The following is a 12,973-nucleotide window of genomic DNA, read 5'->3' on the forward strand; positions in this document are numbered from 1 at the left end:
ATTGAGCGCTGCACGTGAGAGATGCCCGTGGAACGGCTCCGCCAGGTGGAGAAGTGCGGTGGCATAAGGTGAGCAATAATGTCGTATTGAGAAATGATATAAATAAGAACGAGGAAGAGCAAAAAAAACTGTAGCCACTTACAAGCTGCAGCATTTGTCATTGGCTTTCCCGTTTGATATCCCAGCAAAGGCAATCGGAACAGATAGAACTGGGCGCCATTTGAAATGGGGGGGGGGGGTGCCCCGGATGAGGCATGTAACACTGGGAAGACCATCTTCGAGTGGAGATAAAAATTGAAACAAAATTAAATAAATAAGTTTTTCTTCCTTCAGCGTTTGCTTCGCTCGGAAGTTTTTCTTTTGCCGGTGGTGTGCATTCTTTAAATACGAGGTTCCTTTTCACATAGCGAAGGAAACTAGACGTGTTTACTTTTCATTTCGTTTTTCCTCTCTCATTACCGTGCGATACTATCTCAGTATAGTCGACCGAGGAAACGTTTTGCTCTGTTTATTTATTTGCACATCGATAAGCAGAACAATAATGTTTTGGTCTCATCGTTATTTCCGCGGATGTTTTAGATGGGAGAGATAACATATCGGCATCATTATCGTTTATATTATTCCGAGATGTAATTTGTTTCAGAGCAGCAAAACTACCCAAGAGTGCTTCATATGAACTGGCCTCTGATGGTGAAAAATGATACTCTACGGAAGCGACGTCTGCTTATACGAATATTAATTTTAACGTTCTCGGACTGTTTTTTTTTTGCGTACTCGTTTCAGTGCAAGAATCTAGTTTTGGATGCCTAACAATGTCCTTCGGGCATTTTAAATCCAATATAACGTTTTTTAGGACTGTTTGCTTTGAACTGTGTGTTATAGAAGCAATACTCCAGTTTGCCCCTCGCAGTTTTTCCTCGCGTTTGAAATATTTTTGTAGCAGATGATTGAATCGATGCGATCTCGTTTCGATTTCCTTATATTTTTGTTGAAATTTTTATGAATATTTATTGCATCATTTAATGTGCTGTTCAGTAAGGAATCGTAGTACAATGAACACTTAGAAATGTAAACCAATTGCACAGATTTTCTCAACCTTCAATTCGCTTCAAGAGGGTTGTCTCCTATCTTCAAACTGAATCATCCTCATAACAGCAGCTTAAACACACGAACACCATTACCGGTTTCCTTCAATTCACTCTACAATAAAAGGATGATGTCGTACGTGTATACCGGAAAATTTTCTCTGTCACTCGTTTTACGTTTGTCATTTGGAATGAACAATATTGAGCTCCCAACAACCTGTTATTAGTTTATTCTCCCACAAACATTTCACATAATTGAAGAAAAGTTGACTTCGTTCAAAAGTGAATTAAGCCCGGGTCTATATCTTGATAACATTTTATTGCGAATTCGCTTTCCTAGCTTGCGTCGTCTTTGCAGAGATAAAACTTTCCTATTTTCCTTTCCTCGTCCCGCGACAACTTGCACATGCATTAGAGGAAGAAAATGGAGGATGTTAGTTTTGCTCTTCTTTTGTTTTAGACTTCAGTTCATCTCAACGCCTAACGCCCCCTGACAACTGACCGACTGTGGGAAAAATGACAATCAGTAAAAGCTCACGTATTCCATAAAACCGTTCCATTTTCTAATGTTTTCTCTCTCACTATCACGCTGGCAGGAGGGAGGGGGGGAGAAAGAGGTTAAGCTTTTCCCCCTCCTACGCTTTTTCTCGGGTTTGCCATTAGTTCGTTGAACGAAAATTGAATTGAAAAGGTAAAGCTTTCGGCAACTGGATGCAATCGTAATGGTTACCATGCAGATAGGAGAGGAAAAAAAGTCACTCCCTCTAGCGTTTCAAACGGGGGGCTCTGGGGCTGCGAATCGTACGAAATCTTTTAGATGTGGTTTCCATTTCATTTATTCTCAAAAGCTCTCATGACGTCTAGTGTTGGTTGCACCAGCCCGAAGACCCATCACGGATTGTTTCTGGCTAACAAATAATTTAATCAACTCGAATTTCCTAGCGAATTGTAAAGTGGATCTTCTGCCATTCTCCACCACCGGAAGCGAGCGCTTCTTGTCGGGAGAAAAATTCCAATTAACTGAAGTATCTATTGGCAAACAAATGGTGAAACGATGGGAATAGATAGCTGTAAGGAAATCAATGGTCGGAACTAGGGCATACTCCTCACCTGGCACACTACAAACAAGTGATTTCAATATTCTCTATTCTCGATTTCCATGTTGTTTGATATTTGTCTCAATGAGTGAAGATAAAAACGGAATTGTAGTAAGAAATCGTATCTATATGTAACAGTGATTAACGTGGCACGTATCGTGATGGGAGTTTCGGGTTGGATCGGAGATGGATAGCTTCACATGTTCATAATCTGTCTCTGAAATAACCATAGAGCTTTTTGAATCGTTTTGGAAATGATGTCAATTTGAACTTGCTTTAGCAGCATTCCGTTTCAAGACTCCTACTAAAGCAGTAGTTAGCCACATCGCTGTTATTATCATAGAAACATGTTGTTGATTTGCTAAAGTTAATAAAATATTTTTTTTTCGCAAGTCGTTTGAACCTCAAGCAGTTAGCACGTATTTAGTACCTATTCCATAATCCGATAGTCAACGCTTAAGGTGAAGGTGGAAGCTAGCCACAAATGGCTGCCACAATGGCGTTCATTTCTTTCATCTCTATCCCTTACCCCTCGCCCAAAAATCAATAATTTTCCAAAACAGTGTGAAGAAAATGATCGTTTGCACATACTTCCCACCAAGTAATATTAACCAAAATCTAATCGATTACTAACCAAATATTAAATTTTCATCTGCCGTCGCAATGTATAGTGGAAAACGCCGTAAACTCGAGGTAGTGCTCTGAAAGTTAACTTTTCATTTTTCAATTTTCCGCAAGGGTTTTGTTTGTATTGGTGAAAACATCTTTATTTTTTCGACACTGATGCCAGACAACATCATTGAAACAGATATAAAAACCACTCAATAAAATGTTATTCCTGAGACATAGCGTTTCTTGTCATGAAAATGAATAAAATAAAATCGTGTTGATATCAATACGATTATTATTTTTACGTTTAATAGGTCTATGATGTAAGTTTTAGCAACTTGAACATTGGTTAAGAAAATTGTATTGTAGAGCTCGGAACACTGCCACGGCTGCTTATGCTTTCAAAAATAGTAAACGGAAAAGTATTACATTCAATCACAACGCCTCGGCCAACGAAGAGAAGGGTTAAGGCTCTCCAACGTGAATATGTGAAAAAAAAAACGATCAACAACTCGTGTCAGTGAAGCGCCACACAGTCTGATAAGTGAATTGATCTATTTACGTACAAAGATCAAAACAAACGAAACAAACTGCTCTTCTATCACATACACTATTACCCCATTTTTACACGTGGTTTTACCTACTACAAAGGCTTTCTTCCACCTTCACCTTAACTTCCAATAGGTTTTCGGCCCAGAGTGAATTCCAGTTATACGCTATTGATTAGATATTCCGGTTTGTACATAGACAAGCGAGTACAGAAGTACTCGTAGCTTGACATTTTACAGTTATTCAATTGTTTATCTAATGGAAAATAACATTTTATTAATTGTGGTAGACGCTGAGGAATATTCCCTATCAATTGATGAAAAATCTTTCCGATCTATTTAGAAATGTTCGAGTTATAAGCATTCGGAATTTTTCATTTTTCCCTGTGTAATCGAGTGTTTGGACGATCATGAGCAGATTGTGGAAATTGGACACAGAGATCCTGAGGAGTTCAAGCGAAAATTTTGAGGGGTCGAATCTAGGACACGACCGTATTTTTGACGTAGAACTACGGAATTATTTATTCAATCCGCTATTTAGTTATGTTTACTACTTCAAAAGCAAAAAAAAATATTTGAAATTTGAACAATTCAAAATTGAACATATTAGATATATAATAGTTTCATTCGTAATTTTCACCTTGAAAATGTGTTCATTACACCAAAATCCAGTATAGTCATTATCGCTTCCCAAAGTCGTGACAGAAAGCTCAATGTCGTCAACGTGAATTTACCTTCTCAAAACTTCGTACCGCCCAAAATTTATTTTTTTTAAATAAAAAAAAAATATTTTTCGTTATCACATCCACGTCTTCTTACTAAGCGCTCGTTCATGATTCCAATCGCAGAACTGTTCATTGGTTGATCTTCTAATCTACCTTTAAGAATTATTTTTCACAATAAAATGTCATTACTTCAACTGAAACTCGATATTATAATATCAGATTATTTTCAGACACGTTTCAGACATGTCGTCTAAAGACGACGCTCGTACACACAGCTCGTCGCGCGGATGTCGTCTATAGACAACGCTCGTAACAAAAGGGTTAATCGGACAATTTATTTCTCGAGTTTTGCTCTTATTAACACATTCGGCGATCCATTTTTATTTATATAGATAGAAGACGATTAGCTTGATTAGTTCTCGAGTTATGCAGAAATTTGTGTTTCATTTCTATGGCAGACCTCCCGCCCGCTAGGAAAGGTAGGAGGAGTGTTGAACCACCTTAGAAATGTTTCTTGCCTCCTAAAACCTTTACATGCCAAATTTCGTTTGCTTGAATAGTTTTTGAATTATGCGGAAATGCTTCATTTGTATGGCAGACCCCCCTAAGAGAGAGATGAGGAGATATATATATATATATATATATATGTATATATATATATATATATATATATATATATATATATATATATATATATATATATATATATATGTATATATATAGGGAGGCGATCTGGCGTAGTGGTAACATCCATGCCTCTCACGCTGAAGGTCACGAGTTCAATTCTCACTCCCGACATTCTTCCAAAATGGAAGTAAAAGTGACGAACCAGCCAAATGAATTGAAAATCACTATAATACAGATATAAAAAAAAAAATGTATATATATATATATATATATATATATATATATATATATGTATATATATATATATATATATATATATACATATATATATATATATATATATATATATATATATATATATATATATATATATATATATATATATATATATAAATATATATAGATTTGCCTGTGCTGGTACGTGTCTGATAGAACCATGTTTGTCCTCTGTGTGTCCTAGAAAACCGTTATTCCATTTAACAACTATCAACTTTTGCACATTATGTTTGCACTGAGCTGCGCGAGTACAAATATTTGCTCTCGATTGATGCAAATATCTCTACGAACTATCGAGAAATGACGAAGCTTAAGAACCGAAAACATGAGTCTCGAGGTTTTGGCAGGCCTACTCCCACTAAAAGATCGCTTCAATTTATTATCTCTTCGGTTCTTCATCCGGTGTAAGGTCATGAACCCATTGGTGATCGGAAATTTTGAGCAGCTGATCGAGCTAAATTTTCACACCGGATTCATGAGTTCATATCATGAATTCATCTCCATGCAGGTTGATCCTTCTTCGTATATCCCCAACCGTGTTTGTTTCCCTGACTACATTAATTCCTCTGTGCATTTTGATTTGTCCATGAAGCAAGATATCCATGGATATTCAGATTACCAACGATCGAGGATCGCTCCAACGATCTTCGATGAAAAATATAGGGGTATCAATTGTGATAATATGTACTTTACTGATGGGTCCACTATAAATGAGTCCACAGGATTTGGAGTGTTCAACGAATTTTTTAGCACCTCACACAGTCTTCAGAATCCTTGCTCAGTGTATATTGCTGAATTGGCAGCAATTCATTGGGCGCTGGACAGCGTCGCCTCACGACCTGTTGAACACTATTACATTGTAACGGATAGTCTTAGCTCTGTCGAAGCTATCCGTTCAGTGAGGCCGGAAAAGCACTCGCCGTACTTCCTTGAGAGAATACGAAAAATTTTGAGTGCTTTATCCAGACGCTGTTATTTCATTACCTTTGTCTGGGTCCCTTCTCATTCCTCAATTCCGGGTAATGAGAGGGCTGACTCATTAGCAAAGGTAGGTGCAATTGAAGGCGATATTTTTCAGCGTCAAATCGCCTTCAATGAATTTTATTCTTTAGTCCGCAAAAATACCATCGCTAACTGGCAACGCAAGTGGAATGAAGATGAATTGGGCCGTTGGTTTCACTCGATTATCCCTAAGGTTAGCCATCAATCCATCCATAACAGACGGAACGCGAAACACGAGAAAACTCATGAGCGGTCCGCAACAGATGAGACGCGAAACACGAGAAAACTCGTGAGAGGTCCTTAATATGTTAAATCGCAGTAGTTCATCTCTCTTTTCTCATTGCCCATACGACGAACGCTTTCGCATTTCATTCGATTATTGTATCGAGCTGTGTGTATATGTTTGTGAAATCCGCAATAGGCATCATGATGATTGCTGGCTCGCTCGCAACTGCGGTTTCATCCATTTCCATTTTTTTGGTTCTTAAGAGGCTTCAAACTTCTTCAGTTCATTCTAAGATTGGGCGATCGCCCTTGTGGAAAGAAACTACTCCATACTACTCCTGCACCTGTCTTGAGAAAGACAATCCATTCCCGCTCGATGCTCGCCGGCAACAATGTTGCTCCGATGTCCACCAAACTAGAAGTGGTGTGTTTTCAAATCGCGAATGGCTTTTTTACACCAAATAAGTTGAAAACGGACCGATAAGTTGAAACAATGTTGCTCCGATGTCCACCAAACTAGAAGTGGTGTGTTTTCAAATCGCGAATGGCTTTTTTACACCAAATAAGTTGAAAACGGACCGGAACGAATGTAATAGTTGCTCGTTATTGACGGTACGGAAAGGTAAGCGCACAAATCGGCAGAACAAATGTTAGGAAAAATAGGAATGCTTTCATTTAGGGATTAGGGAATTGTAATATATAGCATATCAAATAAATCTTAGATAATAAAGGGTGTGTCACATCAAATTGCATCACGGAAAAAACGCTGTAGAAATTCGCCCAGTAGACCGATCCTTTTGAAAATTTTAGACAGTAAAATAAAAACTATTAAACAACTTTTGGCATTTTCCATTTTTCATACTTCGAGCCCAAGCCCGTATGCTCGTACCTTCCTCTTTACCCCGTCCATAAGGTTCTGTACAACGTCAGGTTGAAGTTCTTTTTGAACAGAAATTCATTCTCTCTTGAAGTCCGCCTCCGATTTGACAACTTTTGGGTTCTTCCGGAGGGCCTGCTTCATAATCGCCCAATATTTCTCTATTGGGCGAAGCTTCGGCGCATTGGGCGGGTTCATTTCCTTTGGCACGAAGGTGACCCCGTTGGCTTCGTACCACTCCAACACGTCCTTTGAATAGTGGCACGAAGCGAGATCCGGCCAGAAGATGGTCGGGCCCTCGTGCTGCTTCAATAGTGGTAGTAAGCGCTTCTGTAGGCACTCCTTAAGGTAAACCTGCCCGTTTACCGTGCCGGTCATCACGAAGCGGGCGCTCCGCTTTCCGCAAGAGCAGATCGCTTGCCACACCATGTACTTGTTGGCAAACTTGGATAGTTTCTGTATGCGAATCTCCTCCGGAACGCTGAATTTGTCCTCTGCGGAGAAGAACAACAGGCCCGGCAGCTGACGAAAGTCCGCTTTGACGTAGGTTTCGTCGTCCATTACCAGGCAATGCGGCTTCGTCAGCATTTCGGTGTACAGCTTCCGGGCTCGCGTCTTCTCCACCATGTTTTGCCTTTCGTCGCGGTTAGGAGCCTTCTGAACCTTGTATGTACGCAGGCCCTCCCGCTGCTTGGTCCGCTGGACGAATGAACTTGACAAATTCAGCTTATTGGCGACATCCCGAACCGAACTTCTCGGATCACGTCTAAACTGCTTAACTACGCGCTTGTGATCTTTTTCACTGACGGAGCATCCATTTTTGCCGTTCTTCACCTTCGGTCGATGGTTAGGTTCTCGAAGTATCGTTTTAGTACTCTGCTGACCGTGGATTGGACGATTCCCAGCATCTTACCGATGTCCCGATGTGACAACTCCGGATTCTCGAAATGAGTGCACAGGATTAATTCACGACGCTCTTTTTCGTTCGACGACATTTTTCCAAATTTACGAAAAATTGACAGTGAAGCATGGCCAACGTGATCTATACACTCTTATCTGATTTTAAAGCGAAAGCTGAAGATATAATTCCTAAAAATTAAATTTCTACAGAGTTTTTTTCGTGATGCAATTTGATGTGACACACCCTTTATCCGATTCGATTGGTATGCAAATCATCAGAATTCGTTCTCTGTGAAAATAGTTATTAACGTTAACTTCATTTCAGAAAAACGCGTCTTGTTTTCTGATTGGGTACCCTTCCTGAAAGACGTAGTTCTACGTCAAAAAGACTTTGCAACTGGAATAAAAATGATGAAATGTGGAATTCGTATGACGCGTGAGTGCTCAAGTGGAAGATGTCACGTCCATCGTTTCCGTCTCATGCAGAGAAAAAGTCAAAAGCGACTCGATATTGTTCATTGTTACTTTTGCAGTCCAATGACGGAAACTCCTGGCGGATGTAAGTTCTACATGACCATAATTGTTGATCACAGCCGATATACCGTGATTTATCTCCTCAAAGCCAAGTCCAAAGTGGAAAATAAATTTCGTGAATATGTCTGCTTCACGCTGATTCAGTTTGGTAGAAAACCTAAAATTCTTCGTTCGGATCGTGGAGATGAGTACACCGGAAGTAGCATTCGGCAGTTTCCTGCAGATGAAGGTATCCGAGTAGAGTACACAGCTGGATACGCCCCACAGCAGAATGGGGTTGCTGAGAGAAAAAATAGATCACTCAACAAGATGGGACTTTGTATGCTATTGGACGCGGGACTGCAACGACGCTTCTGGGCTGATGCAATGAACACTGCCATGTACAGGGTTTTCCAACTTTAAATTCCGAAAGTAAATTGAAATAAAACACACTTAGAATTCGAATTTCGATGAAACTTTTATTTCAAATTGAAGTTTGGTTTATGCCATTATGTGTGAAATACAACATCATTCAAATGTCCACCTAGGGCTTCCGCGCACACCTTGATCCGGAACAGGTAATTTTCGATGACTTTTCGGCACATATGGGGCGGTATCTCAGTCATAACTTCACGAATGTTGTCTTTCAAATGTTCAAGAGTTTGCGGAGAATTGGGCATAGACACGGTCTTTCGCATAACCCCACAAAAAAAAAGTCTAGCGGGTTCAAATCGCATGATCTGGACGGCCAATTGGCATCACCAAAACGCGAAATTATGAGTGCCTCAAATTTCGTTCGCAATATGGCCATGTTCGGTCGTGTTGTGTGGCACGTGGCGCCGTCCTGCTGAAACCACATGTCATCCGTATCCATATCTTCAATTTGTGGCAAAAAAAATCGGTTAACATGCGGCCATAGTGCTCACCATTCACAGTTACCGTCTCGCCGTCCTCATTTTCAAAGAAATACGGCCCGATGACTCCACCAGACCATAATGCGCACCAAACAGTGACTTTTGGCGGATGCAATGGCCTCTCAACAATCACGTGTGGATTTTCTGAGCCCCATATACGGAAATTTTGGGTGTTCACATAGCCACCGAGCTCGAAAAGTGCCTCATCGCTGAAGAAAATTTGATGCGAAAATTAAATTCAGCATTTTGCTGCTGTTGTTCGTTCACCCAATCGACGTATGCCAGACGCATTTCATGGTCACCACGCTCTAATTTTTGTACCAGTTGGACTTTATATGGATGTAGGTGCAAGTCCAAATGCAAAATTCGCCACAATGATGTGTTTGACAAGCCCAATTGCTGAGCACGCCGTAGAATCGAAACATTCGGGTCATCCTCCACACTGGCAGCAACAGCAGCAATATTTTCGGCCGCACGCACATTACGATGATGCACAGGTTTCACAATATCCGCTACGGATCCAGTTTGTTCGAATTTACGCACTACATTAGCGATTGTGTGCTCTGTAGGCCGTCCATGACGACCAAAATCCGTCCGTTATGCTCGAAAAACATTTACCGGGTTTTCATCATTTTTATAGTATAATTTAACAAAATTAACACGATGTGCGATGCTAAAAAGAATTCATATTGTAAAATGGCAGACATTCAACTAACGATATGACGCTTCGGTTGACAGCTATGTCAAACGGTTGTCAGTGCAGAGCTGTATACTTTCGGAAGCCCGAAATGGAAAACCCTGTATATCTAGAACAGACTTCCGTCCAGGACGGTTGGGACTACACCGCATGAAATCTGGTTCAATTGAGTCACATTTGAGCCAAATGGAGATTTTTGGATGCGACGTTTATGTTTGGATACCTCCACAGAGAAACATGACGACAAGACTATGTAGATGACGTTTTCGGAAGTTATTCTCCAGAAGAAGCGGATGTGGACGATAATCTGTAATTAGATGAAGAATTTGGTGAGGAGCAACAAGATCAAAGGGAACTGATTCGAGACGACCAGCAAATTGATGGAAAATTTGCTCAGGAGGAGCCTATTTGTGAAGACCTCTTAGAAATTGACTGCAAGACATTTTGACAGATTCAACCGCGGTATCTCTCCAGTGAGATACGGTTTCACCATAGTAGCAGTAAGGTCAGGAAAAGAACCTCGAACATATACCGAAGCAGTGAGTAGTGTTGGAAGTACTGAATGGAAGGCAATGATTTCTCACCGCGAAAATGGTACTTGGGAGTTCACTCAATTACCACCCAATTGTCGTGCACTGAAAGATATTGGTTTTCAACGTTCAAGTGCAGATCAGTGTCTGTATATACGCCGCTCAACCTACAGTGAATCAAAAAATTGCCCGTACAGTTGCTGTTCTAATAAAAAATAAGCTTAAACTCATATTTAATCAATCAACAGAAATGTCATATTTATTTCGTTTTATAGTAAAACACTCCCTTATACATATGCATAATTTAAAGCATGTTAGAATTCATTTCACTTATTGAAAAACGATAAAAACAAAAAATTGTTTAAAAAAAGACGCCAAAAATTGTCCGTACATCTTGAAGAATCGTACCAAGTCGATCGGAAGTACCAAATCAATACATGGTATGGCCTCCTTTCGCAGCAATCACACTCTGTAGACGCCTTTTAATAGACAGTGCCAACTTTTGTGTTATTTCCGGGGAGATCATCTGCCATTCTTGCATCAGAACCTCCTTCAGCTGGTTCTTGTTCTGAATCTGGTGCTCACGGATATTTCGCTCCAATTGGTCCCACAAATTCTCAATCGGATTGAGATCGGGTGACTGGGGAGGATGGGGAAGTGTTGACTTGACGTTGTAGAGGAGCCATTCCTTGATAAGATGAGATGAATGTTTTGGATCATTATCTTGAACGAACTGAAAATTGGATCCATGACCCAACTTTTCCGCGCTAGCTTTCAAATGCGTCTTCAAAATGTCCAAGTAAACGAATCGATCCATAGTAAATTCAATAAACGTCAGGATTCCAGGACCACTTGCACTAAACGCACCCCATATCATAATATGACCGCCACCATGCTTGACTGTTGGTCGCAAATTTTTTGATTCCAATTCGGTATTCGGTTTACGCCACACTCTAACTTGTCCATCAGACCCAAAAATGTTAAACTTGCTCTCATCCGTGAAAATCAGGTTCTTCCAGAACTCCTCTGGTTTAACCACGTACTTCTGGGCATACTCCAGACGCTTCTTCTTATTTTTAGCTGATATGAATGGTTTCTTTCATGCAACGCATCCTTGATACCCTTTGTCATGGAGCACATTCCGTATTGTTTGAGGGTTAACCTTGATGTTGGCGTTTTGTGACAAGCTGTCAGCCAACTTAGGAGCACTCAACTTTTGATTTTGTTTGATTTCCCGCAGAAGTATGCGATGGTGACGGTCTGTGAGCTTTGGCTTGCGTGCTTTTCCAGGAGTTGTTTCCAAAGAATTAGTTCTCTTGAAGTTCTGAAGCACATATTGAACAGACGATCGTGGTCGATTCACAACATCTGCGATTTCGGACAAGCTTTTGCCTTCATTTCTCAGATCCACGATCAGTTTGCGAATCTCAACTGGGATTTTACTGTGGGAAACGGCCATTTTTCTAAAAACAAACGTAGAAATCGTATTGTAATTGAAAATAAACACCAAATTTTGAAGATTTTACCGTTTTGCAGCTGAAAACACTGGAGCGCACTTCTTTGTTACGCAACGGATGCTGTTTGTTCTGAATGACAGATTTACATTGCTTATTTTTGAACAAGTCGTAACTGTACGGACAATTTTTTGGCCCGAGCTTGAGCTTGAGCTTGAGCTTGGGTAGACTGTACAATTCGTAGTTGCTCTCCGTGATTGACCTGAACCAAACAAATTGCACAAAGAACACACAGAATGACGCTTGGGACTAGCAAATCATTCTCGTTGTGCAATTTTCGGTGATTCGAGCTTTAAATGGTCAATAACGACGCCGGCCACGTCCTTACAGTCACCAGGGGAAGGGAAGGAATGTTAGTATGATAATTGCCGCCCGAAGGCCAGAAGGGTCGCCTCTATAGCGTGGTTCCCTAGCGATTATCATGGGAGGGGGATAGTTGTTAGTAGGGAAAAGTAAGAATCAGGATTCACTGTGGTAAGTGATGTGATTATATAAACGCGAGCTATTGACCGCTCGACGAAACGAAAACTACAATCTCATGTGTCACAACACGCTGCAGAGATTTTTTTTATGTATCCTGATAAGGAAAACCTGTGAAATTATTTGGACCGGCTATATATTATATTGTTTATCGCACGTAATTTACTGTGGGGTAACCAATAGAACTCTTCAACATCAATCGGACTAGTCATCTTTCATGCTGTTATGCGGTTACAAGAGGCTATCGATGTTATACCATTGTAGCACTGTATTTCTGTATTCTCTCCATTCAGCTCCCCTGGCGGATCACACATGCACCCACCGAGTTTCCAACGTGAGCTCAGCTTCAGCTAT

Source organism: Toxorhynchites rutilus, chromosome 2, assembly GCF_029784135.1.
Source record: "Toxorhynchites rutilus septentrionalis strain SRP chromosome 2, ASM2978413v1, whole genome shotgun sequence".
NCBI lineage: Eukaryota > Metazoa > Arthropoda > Insecta > Diptera > Culicidae > Toxorhynchites > Toxorhynchites rutilus.